The sequence below is a fragment of the Ornithorhynchus anatinus genome, chromosome 17, assembly GCF_004115215.2.
Source record: "Ornithorhynchus anatinus isolate Pmale09 chromosome 17, mOrnAna1.pri.v4, whole genome shotgun sequence".
NCBI classification, from domain to species: Eukaryota; Metazoa; Chordata; class Mammalia; order Monotremata; family Ornithorhynchidae; genus Ornithorhynchus; species Ornithorhynchus anatinus.
In genome coordinates, this window is record NC_041744.1 from 25,331,442 (window position 1) to 25,349,708 (window position 18,267).

General features: G+C 38.0%; 1 protein-coding gene across 6 annotated transcripts in view; it reads right to left on the minus strand.

The window, feature by feature from the left end:
• ROBO1 (roundabout guidance receptor 1) overlaps window positions 1-18,267 on the minus strand; it is a 797,263-nt gene that overhangs the window by 537,920 nt on the left and 241,076 nt on the right. The gene's annotated exons all lie outside the window — the stretch shown is intronic.

The following is an 18,267-nucleotide window of genomic DNA, read 5'->3' on the forward strand; positions in this document are numbered from 1 at the left end:
TGGTTTCATCAAGTGGATATAGTCCACTGTACTAAGGGTTTGATAAGTACAAAATTCCCAAGTAATACTGCCCCTTCCTACATGGTTCTTTTGCTTTTAGAAGTGCTACTCCCAGCAATTGTGAATTCACCCCCAAAAAGCCACTGCTTCAGTGAGGAAAGACTTCTCCAAGACAAGATGCAACCTGCACTAGTCTCAGTGAGTGATCCTTAAGCAGGCCATAGTCTCTCCCATATCTGGCCAGCTCATGCTAAAAGTGATGAGAAGTAGTGTAGTCTAATGGAAAGAGCATAGGCCTGAGAGTCAGAAGGCCCTGAGTTCGAACTCCGGCTCTGCCAATTATCTGCTGTGTGACCTTGGGCAAGTCACTTGGCTTCTCTGTGCCTCAGTTATCTCATATGTAAAATAAGGATTAAGACTGTGAGTCCCATGTGGGACATTGACTGTGTCCAATCTGACTTTCTGTCTACCTCAGTGTTTAGTACTGTACCTGACACAAAGTCAGCACTTAAAAAATACCACTGCAAAAGAAAATAAGGTGATGCCTCTTTTCTGAACAATCAGCCAGTTCCTGGGTCAGAAAAGATTCATTATGGAAATGACCTGTAGTTAATGTAATGAAGTAGAAAAAGTCAAAGATAAAGAAATTCATTCATTCAACTGTATTTATTGAGCACTTACTGTGTGCAGAGCACTGTACTAAGTGCTTGGAAAGTACAATTCAGCAATAAAGAGAGATAATGCCTGCCCACACCCGTCTTAAACCTAGAGCTGGGGAGACGGACATCAAAACAAGTAAACAGGCATCTCATACTCCATACCATACCATTCAGGAAGCCAGTAACAGGGGAATTATGTCTACCCAGAAGCACCTAATAAGGGTGAGGATAGTGGGAAAAAAAAGGAAATGAATTACTTACGGATCTCTTCTTATCTGGACCTGATCTGAACACTACTCTTGAGTGGAAGTCTTAATGACGATGTGCGACATAATTTGTGTAAAACCTCTGACTTTCAGGTCTGTGATCTTTCCACTAAGCCACATTACTTCCTCACCCCTCCCCAACGTTTTAAAGCAGGAAATCAGAATCCTAACCTGCAAAACACAGCAAAACTGACTGTCCAATGACGATAAGTAATATCTATTCAGTCCACCAGAGATAAGTTTAATATAAACAGAATAATATTGCTTGTAATTTAACTCTCAAAGAGAAGTATCTTAAAAGTTCTGGTGCTACCACACAAGCCTTAGGGAAACATTCTATTTTAAAGCTTGCTGTTTTTAGGGCAACCTTATTAAATGCCTTTTCCCTTTGTTCTCTGAATTTAACAACCCCACTCTTAACAAGCCTTGGAACTACTGCAGGATGTGTTTGGAAAAGTCTCCTCCTCACCATGCCATTTCCTGTTCAAGAGATAATAAGTATATGATTAGTGGAGTGGCCTCTAAGCCACTGAGTTTACATCAGACTGTAAATCATCTGGGTGGACTGGAGCCAGGGCCTCTCCTAGGTGTCCATTTCGGCCTAGACATTATCCATTTACAAGCTTTTTTTCCCTGTGAGACAAAAACGCATAAGCATTTCAGAAACAATTGTGTTTACAGAATCAAATGATTTCACATCTGGCGAAATCCAAACCACAGTTTTACTATAAACAAAATTCAAACATGTTCTGTTCAGAAAACAGAAACAACAGATTTTTAGGTATGCCTTCCAAACAGATCACAGTTGGACTCAAATTCATGGATTCAACCCATGGCATTAAACTTAAAGATGCAGACCATGATAGTTATGTGCCTTACCTATATTTCCACACAACTACTAGCATTACTTCCATATTTTTGATACTAAAAAGATGGACCCAGAAAACACACTTCTGGAATTATCAGGAAATCTGAGGATAGTTGAGTCCTAGTTCCTAAAAGGGACTTGGTAGGCCAAAGGTGACAGCCTCTTCTATATCCTAATTCTCCTAGACCTCACAGCTGCACTTTACACTGTGAACCACCCCCTTCACCTTGAAATATTATCCAATCTTGGCTACACTGATGCTGTCCTCTACTTATTCTCCTCCTAGCTCACTGTTTGCTCCTTCTCAGTCTCTTTGGCAGACTCTTTCTCTGTCTCCCACCCTCTGATAGTGGTGGGGGGTGGGGGGGATGGTCCCTCAAGATTCATGTCTGGGTTCCCATCTATATTTTCCATCTACACACACTACCTTGGAAAACTCATGTGCCCTCATGGCTTCAACTAGCATCTTTTTACAGATGATTCCCAAATTTACCTCTTCAGTCTGATCTCTCTCCTCAGCAGCTATTGTTTCCTCCTCCCTTTAGGACATCTCCATCTGGCTGCTATTCCAACAACTCAAAATTAACATGTCCAAAACAGAATTCCTTATCTTCCCACCAAAATCATATGCTCCCCATGACTTCCACATTATTATAGACAGGAGCATCATCCTTCCTTTCTCACAAGCCTATAACCTTGGCATTTTGTTGACTCATCTGTCTCCTTTAACCCATATAGTCACTCTACCACCAAATACTGCTGGCTCAACATTCACAACGTCACCCAAGTCCTCTCTTTCCTATCCATCCAAACTTCTACAAAACGGATTCAAGCACTTATCCTATCCTCCCTTGACCACTGCATCTACCTCGTCGACCTCCCGGTCTGTTCCCACTCCAGTCCATACTTCACTCGGATGCCCAGATCACTTTTCTATAATATAGATTCAGCCCACTTCTCAAAAACCTCTACTCTATGACCATTCACCTCTGCATCAAACAGAAACTCATTACCATGGGCTTTAAACCACTCAGCTTGCCCCATCCTACCTTTCCTCATTCATCTACTAGAGCTCAGCCCACACATTTTGCTCCTCTAGCGCCAACTTGTCCACTGAGCCTTGATCTTACCTATCTTGCTGCCAATCCCTTTTCTACGTCTTCGCTGTGACCTGGAACTCCCTCCTCCTCCACATACACCAGACCATTACTTTCTCCATCTTCAAACCTTATTAAGGTCACATCTTCTCCAAGAGGCCTTCCCCAACTAAAGTCTCTTTTATCCAATTCTCCCTTCTGCATCATCTATGCACTTGGATCTATACCCTTCAGGCATTTGATATTCACTCCTCCCTCATTCCCCCATCACTTATGTACACATTTGTAGATCATTTATATAAATTCCTGTCTCCTCCTCTAGATTAAAAGCTCCTTGTGGGAAGGAAGCATGTCTACCAACTCTGCTGTACTGTATACTCCCAAGTGCTTAGTATAGTACTCTGCACATGTTAAACACTCAATAAATACCACTGATTGATGTCATCTTTTTTAAAGCCAGTGCTCTGCACACAGTAAACATTGAATAAATACTACTGATTGATTGATTCATTTGAAATAGCACATACTAAAAACACACCTGCGTAAGTCAGGGCTCTATCTCTTCTAACAAATAGGAATAGATCCTTCAGAGCCACTGTTATTCTGAAATCACTTCAAACATGTATAGACAGCTTTCGATTTTGGTTTTGTTTTTTGTTTTTTTAAATCTTGCTTGGATAATTATAAGGAATATGCGGGTGGTAGTAGTTTTAAAAGAAGTTATTTGTATTAGGTAGAATGGGAATTTGATGTCTAAAATTCGGGTCTTTGGGGTGTTTGAAGGTTTATATCACACCATACATAAAAGCTTTAAGGCATTTGAGCTACCTTTTCCACTGGTTTGAGACAAGTTCTCTTTTGTAATTCAACAGGGTATCATATGTCAGCTATTCATAAAGACATCTTATTTTCATATACTGCCCAATGGTGAATTTAATGTGCTGAAGGTTTTCCTTTTTTCTTCTGAGTGATTTCAGCAGTAACATTTTGCATTCTAAGTGATTTTTTTTTCCAAGTCTTGAAATTTAAATTGTACACTTTGCGGCTGTTTACTGGTTTAGTAATGTAATGGACAAAACAGGAAGAACTGTGGGCTAAAAATCCCTGCTGCATTATTGATGGGTAACTTAAGTCATACCTTCTCTTCCTCTGCCTTTCCACCTGTGTCCAATTGACACCTAGCTACTTTCTAGCCAGAGCTCTGAGATTCAAGCTATTAATAGTTAGAACTTAACTGAGCCATATAAGGAAAACAGTAAAATCCAACAGCATGGAAGATGAGATTCCTCTTGTTTTTTCCCACCTTAACAAAGTCAACCTGATATCAATGCTACTAGTACAAAAGGGAGCAGGCTTAACTGCATCATTTATTATTTTTACAAGGATAGTTTTGTCAGAGTAAAAGGTAAAGAGACTAACCATGTCCTAACCATAACTTACCTTGCCTGACAAACCCTGCCTTTCCCATCACTGTAGGCAATACCACTATCCTCCCTTTCTCAGAAGTCTGTAACCTTGGCATTGTTCTCGACTTGTCTCTCTCACTTAATCCATTTATTTAATGTCACCAAATCCTGTCAGTTCTACCTTCACAACATCACTAAAATCTAGCCTTCTCTCAGCCAAACCGTTACTACATTAATCCAAGTACTTATCGTATCCTGCCTTAACTACGGAGAAGCAGTATTTATGCTTTATGAGAAGCAGCATGGCTTAGGGGAAAAAATACAGGCTTGAGAGTCAGAGGTCGGTGGGTTCAAATCCTGGCTCTGCCACTTGTCTGCTCTGTGACTCTGGGCAAGTCACTTAACGTCTTTGTGCTTCAGTTACCTCATCCATAAAATGGGGATTAAGACTGTTAGCCCCACCTGGGACAACCTATTTACCTTGTATCTGCCCCAGTGCTTAGAACAGTGCTTGACACATAGCGCTTAACAAATACCATCATTATTATTATTACTGCTTCAGCCTCCTCTCTGACCTTCTTCCTGCCTCCTGTCTCTTCCTACTCCAGTCCATACTTCACTTTTCTATCATTTTTATACAAAGGAAAATGTTTAGTCCATATCTCCCGACTCACTATTCTGGAACTTCCAGCAGTTGCCCACCGATCTCTGCACCCAACAGAAACTCCTTACCACTGGCTTTAAAGCAGTCAAACAACTCACCCCTCCTAAATTTACTTGCTGATTTCCTACTACAACTCAGTCCACACAATTCACTCTTCTAAAACCAATATACTCACTGTACCTCGATCTTATATTTCCACCAACCAATTTCCCACATCTTCCCTCTGGTCTGGAACTCTCTCCTCCTCCATATGACAGACCACCACTCTCATTAAAACAACATCTCTTTCAAGAGGCTTTCCCCGATGAATCCCTCTTTTCCACTACTTCCCTTCTTTTCTGCACTGCCTATTCATTTCAAGCATCTGATACTCACCCCACACTCAGTCCCATAGCACTTATGTATATATCTATAATTTATTTATAGTAATGTCTGTCTTAGACTGGTTGTGGGCAGAGACCACGTCTTCCAAATTTTTTGTACTGTACTCTCCCAAGTGCTTAGAATAGTGCTCTGCACACAGTAAGGACTCAATAAACACCACTGATTGACTAAACCACAGAAACCCTTTCTCACCCTGCTCCAACCTAAATATTTTGCCACCTCAATATTCTAAGGGGTGGTGAATACATAGAATGAGAGGAAGTTCTTAATATTACTTGGAAGAAAAGAAGAATATGGTGCATTCAGGATGATTTACTTGAGATTTTGCCTGCCTGCATGTCTTGCTCTGAAGAGGAAAAAGCTTCATTTGAACTTCATGTACTTCATAGTTGATTCTTATTAATTCCACTTGATTTGGGGGGCTAACAGGAAAATTCTCAGCTCTAAAAAAAGTACATTGAATTTCCTTGCCCAATAGACAAACAAGAAAGCTTTCAATGAAGTGTTAAACCCATAAAGATGCAGGTAGCTTAACCAAAGGGTGATCCCAGAAGCCAGACTATGGGGATTGATTGCTATTTCCCTACTCTCCTCTCCTCCTTCCCCCACCCCCCACTCCACCAAATTTACAGGGATCATTTTCCATTTTCCATAAACAGAAGCTTATTTCAGAGCATCCATAATACAGGCTTTACATTTTCAGTCCTTTGGAACCTTTTCCTCGATTCTTGTTACAATCAACCTCTCTTTATCCTGTTTTTTTCCCTCTCATTTTCCAATTAAACAAAACCTGCAGATAAACTTTTCTACAAAAGATAAAGATGCTCAACAAAACCAGAATTTACATCTCTTTGGTACCATTCTAAGTTTATGTCTCAACATGACTGCTTACAACACTATTTCAAGTCCATTCCTAACCGTAAAACAAAGGAAGGAATGAAAGAGGATAGTGTATTACAACTGAGGTGACATGGCAGAGAACAAAGAGTCTTAAAACCGAAGCATGAACATTCAAGTTCTTCAGTGACTGAGAATACATGGGACAAAACATACTTTTAGAAAATAATTTTCTAGCTGAAAATTTCTCTAGCATCAGAGCTTGATGCTAGTCCATGAGGCAGTCTGGAAAATTAGGATCAACTTTATTTCCTGACTGCCCAAGGCATTGGGGTTTTCTGGACCCTGGGTTGTTTCCTATCCCATCACAAACTTGAAAGCTATGTGGGTGTCTTCAGAACACACTCAGGCTGACCAATGGGCAAGGGGATACCTGGTTTGCTCCAGCACAACTAGAGAGCAATGATCAGACAACTCCTTAGGCCAAGTGGGAGGTACCAAACTATAATTACAGAACCAAATAGCCCTACCAACATGGAGGGCCCCAAGTAAGAAAAGCCAAAATACTTGACTACGATTTAACTTTTGCTCATACCCATCTAATATTGGTCAAAAAAGGAGCAGGACAAATTTGCACCTTTAAGGCACACAAGGCTGTGAGGTATGGAGGGAGAGCAGGGTGGATTTTCCTTCTATCCCCATACAAGGCTATTTGAGATTTATCTTCTATGTGATGTTGCACCATCTTTGGAGCATACCCAGAGGGCTCTATTGTCATCCCCTATTAGTCTTTGAGGAGGAAGAGGATACAAACCATAGCACACTAAACAATTAAGGAGGTATTTCCTAATATTTTCTGGGAATCTGAGAATGAAATGAATTTAAGTGGGATCCTCAGATACAGGCACATTGGAATTTCAGAGCCCTGTGTATAATACATTTTAGCATTTTTGGATAAACCGACAGAAATACCAAATTTGGTATACCTACATAACCTAGTAAAGTATAGCTGAAATACCTACGTTAAAGAATCAACCCCTCTCCTTCATCAGAAATCTATGCATCAAATACTTAAAACTACTACTATTTCATATGAGTGTGAAATGGATAAAAATGACAATTAAAGGACAAAAGTTGCTTGTAAAGCCACATACTTATTATTGGAGCAATGAAAGAAAGACAGATATTAACTGGCTTATCAAGTCTCTTGATGGCTTATTCATATATAATTAAGACCCAGAATTGTGCCTCTAACTTCCACTTACCACACATATTTTGAAAAGCTCATGGTGATGAGAAAATTTTAAAAAGCTCCATTTCTTTCCACCTTAAAGGAAAAGCTCTTATCACAACAGCAAAGGTAAAACAAACATCAGCCTGGTTTTTAAAGATTAGTATAACTCTTTGATTCATATTCAAGCAGATGTGGATTTAAATCAGATTCCTTCAAACCATATTTAACTCTTGTCATACTTGCTTATTTTTTTTAAAATAAAACTGTCTAATTGAGCATTAACAATCTAATAAGATACACAACAGGACCTGAACAGCACTTCCTTAGGCCCTGCAGGATAGGTTTGTAACACCTGCAGATTTTAAATTAGATCTTAATTATAACATGCCTCATTTGGAGATACAGGAATACTGACCCTGTCAACACTACTGGACCATAACGTGTCTGTTTTAATTAGATCTGATTAGTTCTGGACCCAACTCTCATTGTAAGCCCCAGCAGAATTAAAGACTGATCATCTGTTTGCCAGCTGCTAGTAGGGTTGAACCATATTCATCATTCTGTTAGGCAGGGCCTTCTTCTACCTCCCTCTCTTGGGATCCTGGCATTTGCTAAACCAGAGCCCTACATGGTCAATCGAATAATGCACTCTACTAATTACTGACGATGTGGGAGAATTAAAAATGGGCATGCCAGCTGTTCTGTTGAGGCTCTTGGCACACAAACCACACCAACTGAATTCAACAATCGATGCCATCGTACGTGATTGTTCCAAGAACTCAATCACATAAGATTATTTCAAGAAATATGAGATTGATTGAATCTTCCAATTAGTCTCTTCATGGAAACATGCATTTAGTACCAGTATGTTACAAGAGAACCACACCAACATTCATTTTCTGCAATCATTTTCAGATCTAACCTGCAGTAAGACCGAAGAGCAATAACTTGACTGAGGTGCACAGGACTTTCAAAACTATTTGGCCATAGTGGATCATGATTACTGACACTGGTAATTTTTCTTCTAAAACACAGACATAAAGATGCCTTTGATTTTGTCCTCTTAACTTGATCCCCTAAGCTTCTTTCTCCACTAATGATCCAGAGTCAATGGAGAGTTCATTTGCTCCGCTTTGTTTCTAGACAGCAGTGCTAATTTTGATGGAATTAGCCTTGAGCAGTTGAATCTTTGTGTCATTTAACCCATTACTATAGCTTTGGGCACTCACATCCATTATTCTTATCTAGGCAAACTGTCTCTCCATTTTGTCCTCTACTGTAAGAACAAAAGGTAAAGTATTAGGGCTGAAAGGGGTCTAAAGGCCTGATGGTTATTTAAATATGTAGCCTTACCCACACAAAGGAAGGTATTTTCCAGAATACATTTGCTATCTTCTATATGATAGCTATTTTGTTCACTTTCTACTCTGGATTATATTCAAGAGAAGCAGGTGTTTAACTGAAGTTAAATCAGTTTTGCTGAAGCAATATATTACAAAGTAGAAAGTAGAGATTTTGAAAAATTAGTTTCTTTTCAAAAAATGTCTGTTATACCAGTTATCATAATCATCAGCAATCACAGTATAGGGAAAAATAGCTCCTTGGAATATGCACACCAAGAATAATTTACTGACCCTTCAGAGCTGACTGAAGTAGATTACTTTGTCCCAAAATACTAAATAATCCCACATGATCAACAAATTAACTTTGGAGTTAAAACAGACAGTTGGTTCCAAATACTGTTTTGGTATTCAAATAACTTAAAAAAATCATGCTTCTAGAGGACACTGAGAATTAATAAGATGCAGCTTTTGTTTACAAGATTAACATTCCAAATGTTGAAATGTTACTAATAAGTTGAAATTGGCATTTATACTAAAAATTAGAAGGCAATGCAAATATGAATGAATGACCTATAAAAGATCAGTCAACAAACAATGATCATTAAGAAGAATGATGAATTGTCAGTCTTCAAGGTTTGTTGCATGGCCTGCCTTTTCCCCTCCCTCGATTTCCCCTGAGGTAGTTTATTACCCCAGTCCCCTGAGCTCAATCAATAGCCACTTAAGGAAGCTTTGAGGTGCCTTGAGGCTCAAAGACAAAAGTGACCCGTAAACAAGGCATCTGTTTATGGAATCGATTCTTGGTCTAGATGCCGCCCAGTCCAGGGAGTCCACAATGGGGATTCCACAACCTTTCTTGGGATTAGATCCAGGTGCACAGACGAGGTCCCAATTTCAACAAAATCCCCAGAGAATACCTCCAGTGGTCACAAGGTTAGAGGGAGGTAGATCCTTATTCCCTTTGCCACCGCACATTCCTTCAATCATATTGACTGAGTGCTTACTGTGGGCAGAGCACTGTACTAATCGATTGGGAAGTACAATTCAGCAACAAATAGAGATAATTCCTGGCCACAACGGGGAATGATGGTATTAGTTAAGTACTCACTATGTGCCAAGCACTGTTATAAGCACTGGTGTAGACACAAGGTAATCAGGTTGTCCCACGTGGGGCTCCTAGTCTTAATCCCCATTTTATAGATGAGGTGACCGAGGCACAGAGCAGTTCAGTGGCTTACCCAAGGTCACCCACCAGACAAGCGGCAGAGCAGGGATTAGAACCCATGTCCTCTGACTCCAAAACCCATGCTCTTTCCACTAAGTCCCCACATAGATTTCCAGCCTGGAAGGGATTGTACCAACAGCAGAAGATTTCCCAGCAACCAGGTTTTGATTCCTCCCAAAACCACCCCGCATGTTTCACATGCAAGATCATTCTAGTACTAAATTTATTTGTTTAAGGACACTGTAGATATTACACTCTTATACTCTTTCTTTCAAAACCTTATAAAAAAATCACATCTCCTCCAAGAAGCTTTCCCCAACTAGGCACTCATTTCCCCCTCCTCCAGTGTGGTACAATGTCAACTTTGCACTTGGCTCATACCCTTTAAATACTTAATATTCACCCCACCCTCAGACTCACAGCACTTATGTACATGTACATAATTTATTTTAATATCTGTCTCAGCCTATAGACTGTCACTTCCTGGGTGCAGGGAACATGTCAACCAACTCTGTTGTATTGTACTCTTCCAAGCACACTGTAAAGCACTCAAATACCCTTGATTGACAGATCTTTCACAAAAGATGAGAAAACCACTTTTAGAACATAGACAACCTGGACAGGCACTCAGGCTAAACTCTGAGGACCTCACAAATTGTGCTTCCTAGATTAAGTGGAACCACTACCTTGATCACGGCCAACAGTTTATACCCAAAATGGGGCTTAACCATCTCATTTGGTTAAACAGGATAATTTTCTATAATTTTATATATCTCTTTCCACAGAGCCCACTATGGAAGACAACCACATTCTGCTGCATTTCTTTCATTCATAAATCATAAGACTGTTGAGGTTTAAATTGCCCAGGTTGAAAGGTACCTTAGAAAGAGAGTCAGGCAGTCATTCTGCAGATGAAACACGCTTACTCTGTATTATTTCATCTAGTTGCATTTCTGATGATCAAATTCATAGGGTCAGATGAAAATGGACATTGAAAAAACCCTAAACTGTCTTTCCTAGTTGCTAAGATACCAACCTAAGAAAAAATCAGAAAGATGAAGGGAGAAGCCTCTGCCACTTTTACAGAGCATTTGCTATTTTAAATTTCAAGGCAAGGCTTTTATCAAACATTTCAAGTTGCCCAGGAAAAATAAGGTAAAAAAAACCAAACAGAAACCAAAGTAGAGATAGGAGTGAAGTCTCACATTTCCACTGGAGATGTGTGACTCCGCAGGATGTTTAGGTGAATGTCTTTCAGAGTTTTGCTTGAATTTTTTTATTTATAACAAAAACTTGAATCAAACTTGGAGAAAAATGAAATCAAACAGCTCACTACACAGTAAAATGACCAGCACCATGGTTCCAATTAAACTTGTGATTTTGTACTTTCTTTTGACAGAAAGGTCCCTCCTCCCTGATACTCTTACTGAACTAAACCAATAAAGAAACTTAAGGAACTACTACCAACTTGGGCAGCAATGGAGGTGGGGCAAGTTTGCCTTTCCCCACTTTCACTTAGTCAATATCCAACAAAAATTGTCCTTTGAAGATATTTCCCAAAGATGTTTAATACCATTTTCCTGTCATTAACAAGCCTTAAAGTAGCTGAGGAGTAATTTTTTTACTATGTTCCCTGCCTGTTTTAAAAAAATGCATAACCATTTTAGGTTTTGAATGTGTAAAATGCTGAAACAGAAACAAGTAGACCACACTGAAATGCACCAACTAGGACTGGGATAATGTGTTTAATAAAAAATTTCAAGTCTGTTGTGAACACAAGAGATTGAAATTATGCCAAGAACTAAAAACATGCTGTTCCCTTAGTGGTTGCACAGTGAATACTATCCTTTGTTGGTCTTGTTGGTGAGGGTTTTGATGGTAATGATACAATAATGATCAATAATAATGATAAATGATAATTGTTGTATTTATTAAGCTCTTACTACCATTTACTACTGAGGTCATTCAAGGGTCCAAGTACTGTGAAAACAAGTTTGGGCAAAACAATATTAATTCCGATAAGACCTTAACGTCATTTGTTTATTCAAAGGTTTAAAATATTATGGTGGTATTTTAAGAAATGTGATAGACTGCTTTAGTGATATGCATCTCACATCCTTTCCAAAGTAATCCTACTGGTGATTTAAGAGTTATTTGTGCATTAGAATATATAAATAAAAATAAAGACAAGCATGTTACATCAGCATTCATGTTTTTGATTTAAATGAGTTTTGATTGTATTAAGTGATTTTATCCCCAAATTTGCCATTCAGTATGTTTACGGACTCTTGGACACTTATTTAATTTCAGCAATTAAGTACTTCTTTAAGACTCCTATTCTTCAGCAGCCAGAAAAATCCTTCAGTGTTTCCAATTTTAGTTATTTTTTAAGGAACAGTAACTTGCAATTTGTGGTGGGTAAAATATCATTACTGATTTCCAATTAAGATGAGGGAATTACAACATATCCATAGCTTAATGAAAGTGAATTTTCAAAGAAAAATTACTAGTGCATCTTTCCATGTATGAATTTATTTATGAAAGTCATCAGTTCAAAAGCCAAAGCAAAAATGGAATTTAACAACTACTGGTCCCTAAAAATGGCCCATTTTTAGGCTGTGGTGTGTGTGCTCTGAATATTTCATTTATTTTGTAATTACCTACACCTGAGTAATACCATTTGAGTTTCAGTAATCACTTACCGGAGAGGACACAAAATGAAAATAAAATAATTCCCAACTAGTATTTATGCCATATTTGAAAGACTCAAGGGCTCAAACGACCACACTAAAATATTTATTTACCTCCAAATATACCTAAGCCATCCTTAGCACACTGAAGTTCAGAGGTATATATAAGGGGTATCTGAAATTCAAATTATGTATCCTCCTCCACCAACACTAAAGTCATAGGCAGAACACATATTAAAGGTAATCTAGAGTGTAAATTCCTGTTGGGCTGGCAGCACGTCTACCAACAGTGTTATACTGTACTGTCCCCAGGCTCTTAGTACAGTGCTCTGCACACAACAATCACTCAATAAATATGATTAATTAACAATCTGTTAGTGCTTTAGTAAACCCAAACATTTGCAAAAATACTCTAGTCCCTTATGGACCATAAGCTTTCAGAGATCCATAATGATCTTCAGATTTCATCCCAATCCAACACTTGTTCTAACAAATGCCACATAGGAACCTTTGGTATGAGAACTATACATAGATATTTCTGGTTGAAAATATCTTTACGGTGGGCCTCATGTGCTTCAGGGACTGCTACCCGCCTCAATCTCTTCTATCTACCCCGGTTCTTAGTACAATGCTTGGCCCATAAGGAACGCTGAAAAAATGTCACAATCACTATCATTAATATTTAGTCTGTGGATAATCAAAGGAATCATAAAGAACAGAAAGATTTTTGAGTAGAATCTCCCATTATAAATAATGGGTGACACCTGATTCTGAAATTTCAGAACCGAGATACCACACAAATGAAGTGATTATAATGCTCAAAATTTACACATTTCAAGCTCACACTCTTTTGTCATTAACAATGATTTCACTGCCACATGAAAACCATCAAGTAAGTAGAGGGGGCAGTTAAGCAGCACATCGGTCATTTTTGGCAAAAGTGACTTCAGCACAGTGCTGTGGTGCTACAGTAATACAGACCAATAGATAGTTGCCTCAGAAGCTATCGTTATCTTTGCCACAAATGTTAGCCAGTAATTTTCAGTCTTTCTGCTGAGTCTGTCTGCCACATATTTATAGTTTTATAACATTATTTATGATAACTAATTTTAATGCTACTGTCATCTCACATTCCTACATCTCTTTTCCAGATCAGTTATAAAAATACAGTCTGCTATATAAGGAAAGGCCTTCAGGCTTCCTGACACAATTACTATAGGATTTTAAATGCCTCTCACCTGACTGGTGGCAATAAACTTAAGAACACTGTAATTTATTCAGGTGGGGTACCAACAAAGATGCTCATTGGAATGTGAAGATCTTTCTCTCTCTGCAATAGCAAATGAATAAATACTTGTAGGGTAGTATATTTACTGGATAAATTAGCTGCTTACATATTCAGAACAACAAGGGGGGTTGATGGGCTTCTGATAATTCATTGCTTAATTTCATAATATTTTTAAAGTTGAACAGATTTCCTGCAGGCTTCAATTTTACCATCCTATGTCATAGACCTAAATCTGCAACTTGAAGCCATTAATCAGAACTCTTTAGCCTAATAGTAGGCTGTTGGAAATAAATACATTATCTGGCAGGAGACCAGGAATGTACATAATGTGCTCTATTTTACTTGTGTAAATCAACAGCTACTTCTCCATCTAATTTTTTTTGTGATAAGCAATAAATCTCACTGGGTAAAGGTACAGCGAGGATGGAGTATTCTACTTATCCAGTCTTATACGATCTTTGCCCACCTTTAGTTAAGAGATTATTTTCCTCTGTGAATGATTCATGTGACAATCAAAAATCTTGAGACTGAATTGGTTTCTTTTCAATTCCTGCTGACAATGATAAGAAGATAATACTGAAACATTCTGTGCAGCAGAACATTATGGCTTAGATCACATTTCAATTTGTCTTGATGCAGGAGAATAATTTAAATTTTGATTTTCTACATCATAACCTAATAGAACTTCAACTGGCTCTATACTTATGCTCTACTTTTAGAATATGCTTTCCTACAACAAGGGAGGGTGTCCAAGGTCACTTTAATCAAAATGTAGCAAATTTCACGACCAATCTCTTCCTGATTTAAATATGCCACTAATTGAAATATTTGTAAAAAAAATTAGGTGAGTTAATTACCATGTAAAACATATATAAAATAAAAAACTACTCTGTATAACATTCCAGAATTCGAAAATTCTTGAGGACAGACACTATATCTACTAATTCTATTGTACTCCCCTAGGCACTTTACTTTTCACGGAATAGGAACCCAGTAAATAATGCTGATTGGCTAGGAGTAAATTCCACAGTATTTGCACAAAGATCTTAAGAAACATCAGGTCATTTCCGCCTTCCTATTTATAATCATAGATACTGCATTTCAAATACCTAAATTTTGGTTGTCACACTACTTTGGAAACTATTATTATGATTCTCAAACCCAAGTGTTTGATAGCATAAGTACAACAAGTGACATGAGAACAAAATTGTCCCTAAATAACAATTCTGAATCAAGAAAATACTCAAGTTTGTTTCATTCAAACTGCAAATGTGCTTGCCAGTGGCCACGTCCAAAATACTGACACAAGTCTCAACCTATTTTAGCTACTATAACATTGGCCACATAGCAGAGAAAATAAAAAAGCAAAAACCCAAAAAGAATGGTGAACAGAACTGAATTTATGAATCTCAGAGATTATACAACATCCTGACCTTAAAGAAATAGGTTGTTGCATTTATGGGTGCTGCAGAACAACACTCAAGATATGGCCTAACATCCTAAATATTGGACCAAATACTAACCAGATTCTATCAAGGAAGATTTCTCCTAGCCCTAAGTGGGATGTTTTCATATGGTAATATATCAAAGATAACAAGTTGTTTTCCTGGGATGGTTGTAACCTATGCTAAGATATCAAACTATATTGGATATATCCCCACAGATATACGCATACCCATGGACAATGGATGCATGGACCATCGAGTGGCTGTAATATTGGGTATGATAAAGAACAATCTTGGTGGTAGCTGCAGGTTGTCTATATAAAAGAATGGCTTGATGATTATTTTAAATGATAATGGTTAGCAGAGGCCTTCCTTTGTCTCCTTCATAGATGTCCTAACAATTCATTATTTAAATTGGTTAATGATAAATCAGGTTTGCTGTTGGTATCAATTATTCATTATATCTAACACTGTCAATTATTGCTGCATTCTGGTTGGTAGGGAAAAAAATGGGAGGGAGCTTTGCTCTTAAAATAAAGCTATTTTCATACACGGAAGAGTTTTGCAGATTTATTCTTTACCCAAATGATATTTCATATGACCAGTTCTGAAACACATCTGAGGTCTATATACATCTGATAGGACTCACTGAAATAGGAAAAAATAGTTTGGGAGGAGGCCTACTCATTTTTCTTACGAGAAGCAGCGTGGCTCAATGGAAAGAGCATGGGCTTTGGAGTCAGAGGTCATGAGTTCGAATCCCAGATCTGCCACTTGTCAGCTGTGTGACTGTGGGCAAGTCACTTAACTTCTCTGGGCCTCAGTTACCTCATCTGTAAAATGGGGATTAAGACTGTGAGCCCCATGTGGGACAACCTGATTCCCCCGTGTCTCCCCCAGCACTTAGAACAGTGCTCTGCACATAGTAAGCGCTTAACAAATACCAACATTATTATTACTATGTCACTTTATCTCCAACACTATTGACACCTGCTGGCTCCTCATAGGTTTTCAGTTTGACATCCAAGAAGGTGAAAATGACTTCACTTGTTTACAGTATGATGGGGAGTGGCAAAATGATTCTGGAATTTATGCCTGAAAAAACTAGACCTCATCAGGCTCTAAATGACAGTTTTTGAAAATGTTAAGTAAAATTAGAAGAAAAAAACTTCACAACTGTATTAATATTGCTCAATAATTCTCCTCTTCGGAAGAATAAGAAATGCATAGGTTTTCAATAGTATTATTTCTAGTATCTTTTTCCAGCCAGAGAAAACCAGCCATGTCAATAAAGAAACAAATCTTGGAAAGCATTAATATGGCAGTTGGCATCCCTTTGTATATTTCCAAGAGATGCATATTCAAATGAAAATTGTCACGCTTGGAAGAATGGAGCTGCTACTTAGAAAAACTGATGCCACAGACACACAAATAATGACCTTCAAACCCATATAAATGTAAATCCAAATTTAATGGAAGATTAACTACTCTCGAGAAATTACCATTAGATCAGCAATTTGACCCTAAAAACAAAACATTTTACTTTTAGAGGTGTTTTCTCATTTGTTTTTCTTTTGTCCAAATCATTCTCAATTACAAAATGCTTGCGGCTAAAAATATTATAATGATTCACGTTTTTGTTTTCACTCAAATTACTAAGGATCAAACAAAAAGTCTGAAAACAGTTTTAAAATGTGTCTAGTTGATATAGCTATTTAATTGTCTTTTTTTATTATTAAGTGTGGATATCACCATATTACCATGACCTCATAGTTAGAAAATAACCTTACCAAAGAGCTTACTCGGACACATGTCAACTTCCAGTTCTCTAATATGTTTTATTAAAATGGGCATGTCTTTTAATCTTAATTTCTTTTTAATTAAAAAAACTGAGGCCTAAATAGGTTCTCAACTCATGGGGTTCCTAATGCAAAGGAGAAGGACCCACTCACAGAATGATCTTAACAGTAGTTCAGTCATTCATGGTTTTATAGAATTTTGAACATTATTTGGGGGACTTCTACCACCTAAAAATGTTACGTCAGGTCAAACTAACAACAGATTGGGGGATTTTTGGATAACCTATAGAGTTTCTGAGCCTCTAGCATAAGTCTTTGCTCCAGAGCACGTGCATTCTCTTGCCAAGTCCCTATATTCACAGAATACAAAGATGCAGCTTCTAAGACTATAAACTTCTCCCTCTAGACTATGAACTCCTCCCTGTCAGGGAATGTGTCCACCAACTCTGTGGTACCCTACTCTTCTACTTGCTTGGTACAGTGTTTTGCACACAGTAAGTACTCAATAAATACCACTGATTGAGATGCAGAAGTCAGTAGCAAGAGCTGGGTCAGAGGGAGACTGCACATTCAAAAATGAAAATTACAAATATAAAGCTGTCAGGTGCAATATACATACCAAACAAGGGACAGACCAGATTAAAACTGGACAAATGCCCACTTTGGTTATTAGACATGTATAAAAATACAATGATAAATCCCAATTAAGCGATCCCGCCTCCGGAGCCAAACTCATGAAAAATGAGGGTGAAACCTCCCGCACACCTATAGGTCAGGATTAAAATAGAAACTTAATAGTTGACTTCAGACTTCTTTGAGTTAATGAAACAGATTATTCATCTCCTTAAGGTATTAGCAAAGTGCTTCAGATTAATAATTAACTTGAATCTTTCTTGTGAATATGTGTTTCTGTCAGTTATCAACATACGGGAATTCCTGAAATACTGTTTCAAAGGCTTTTGTAGAAAGAAGATGGTGGGATGTTAAGGTACAGCTCAGAAGACTAAAAGACATTTTAACATAGACCCTTACCACTTACATAAAACAGGCTGAACTAAACTG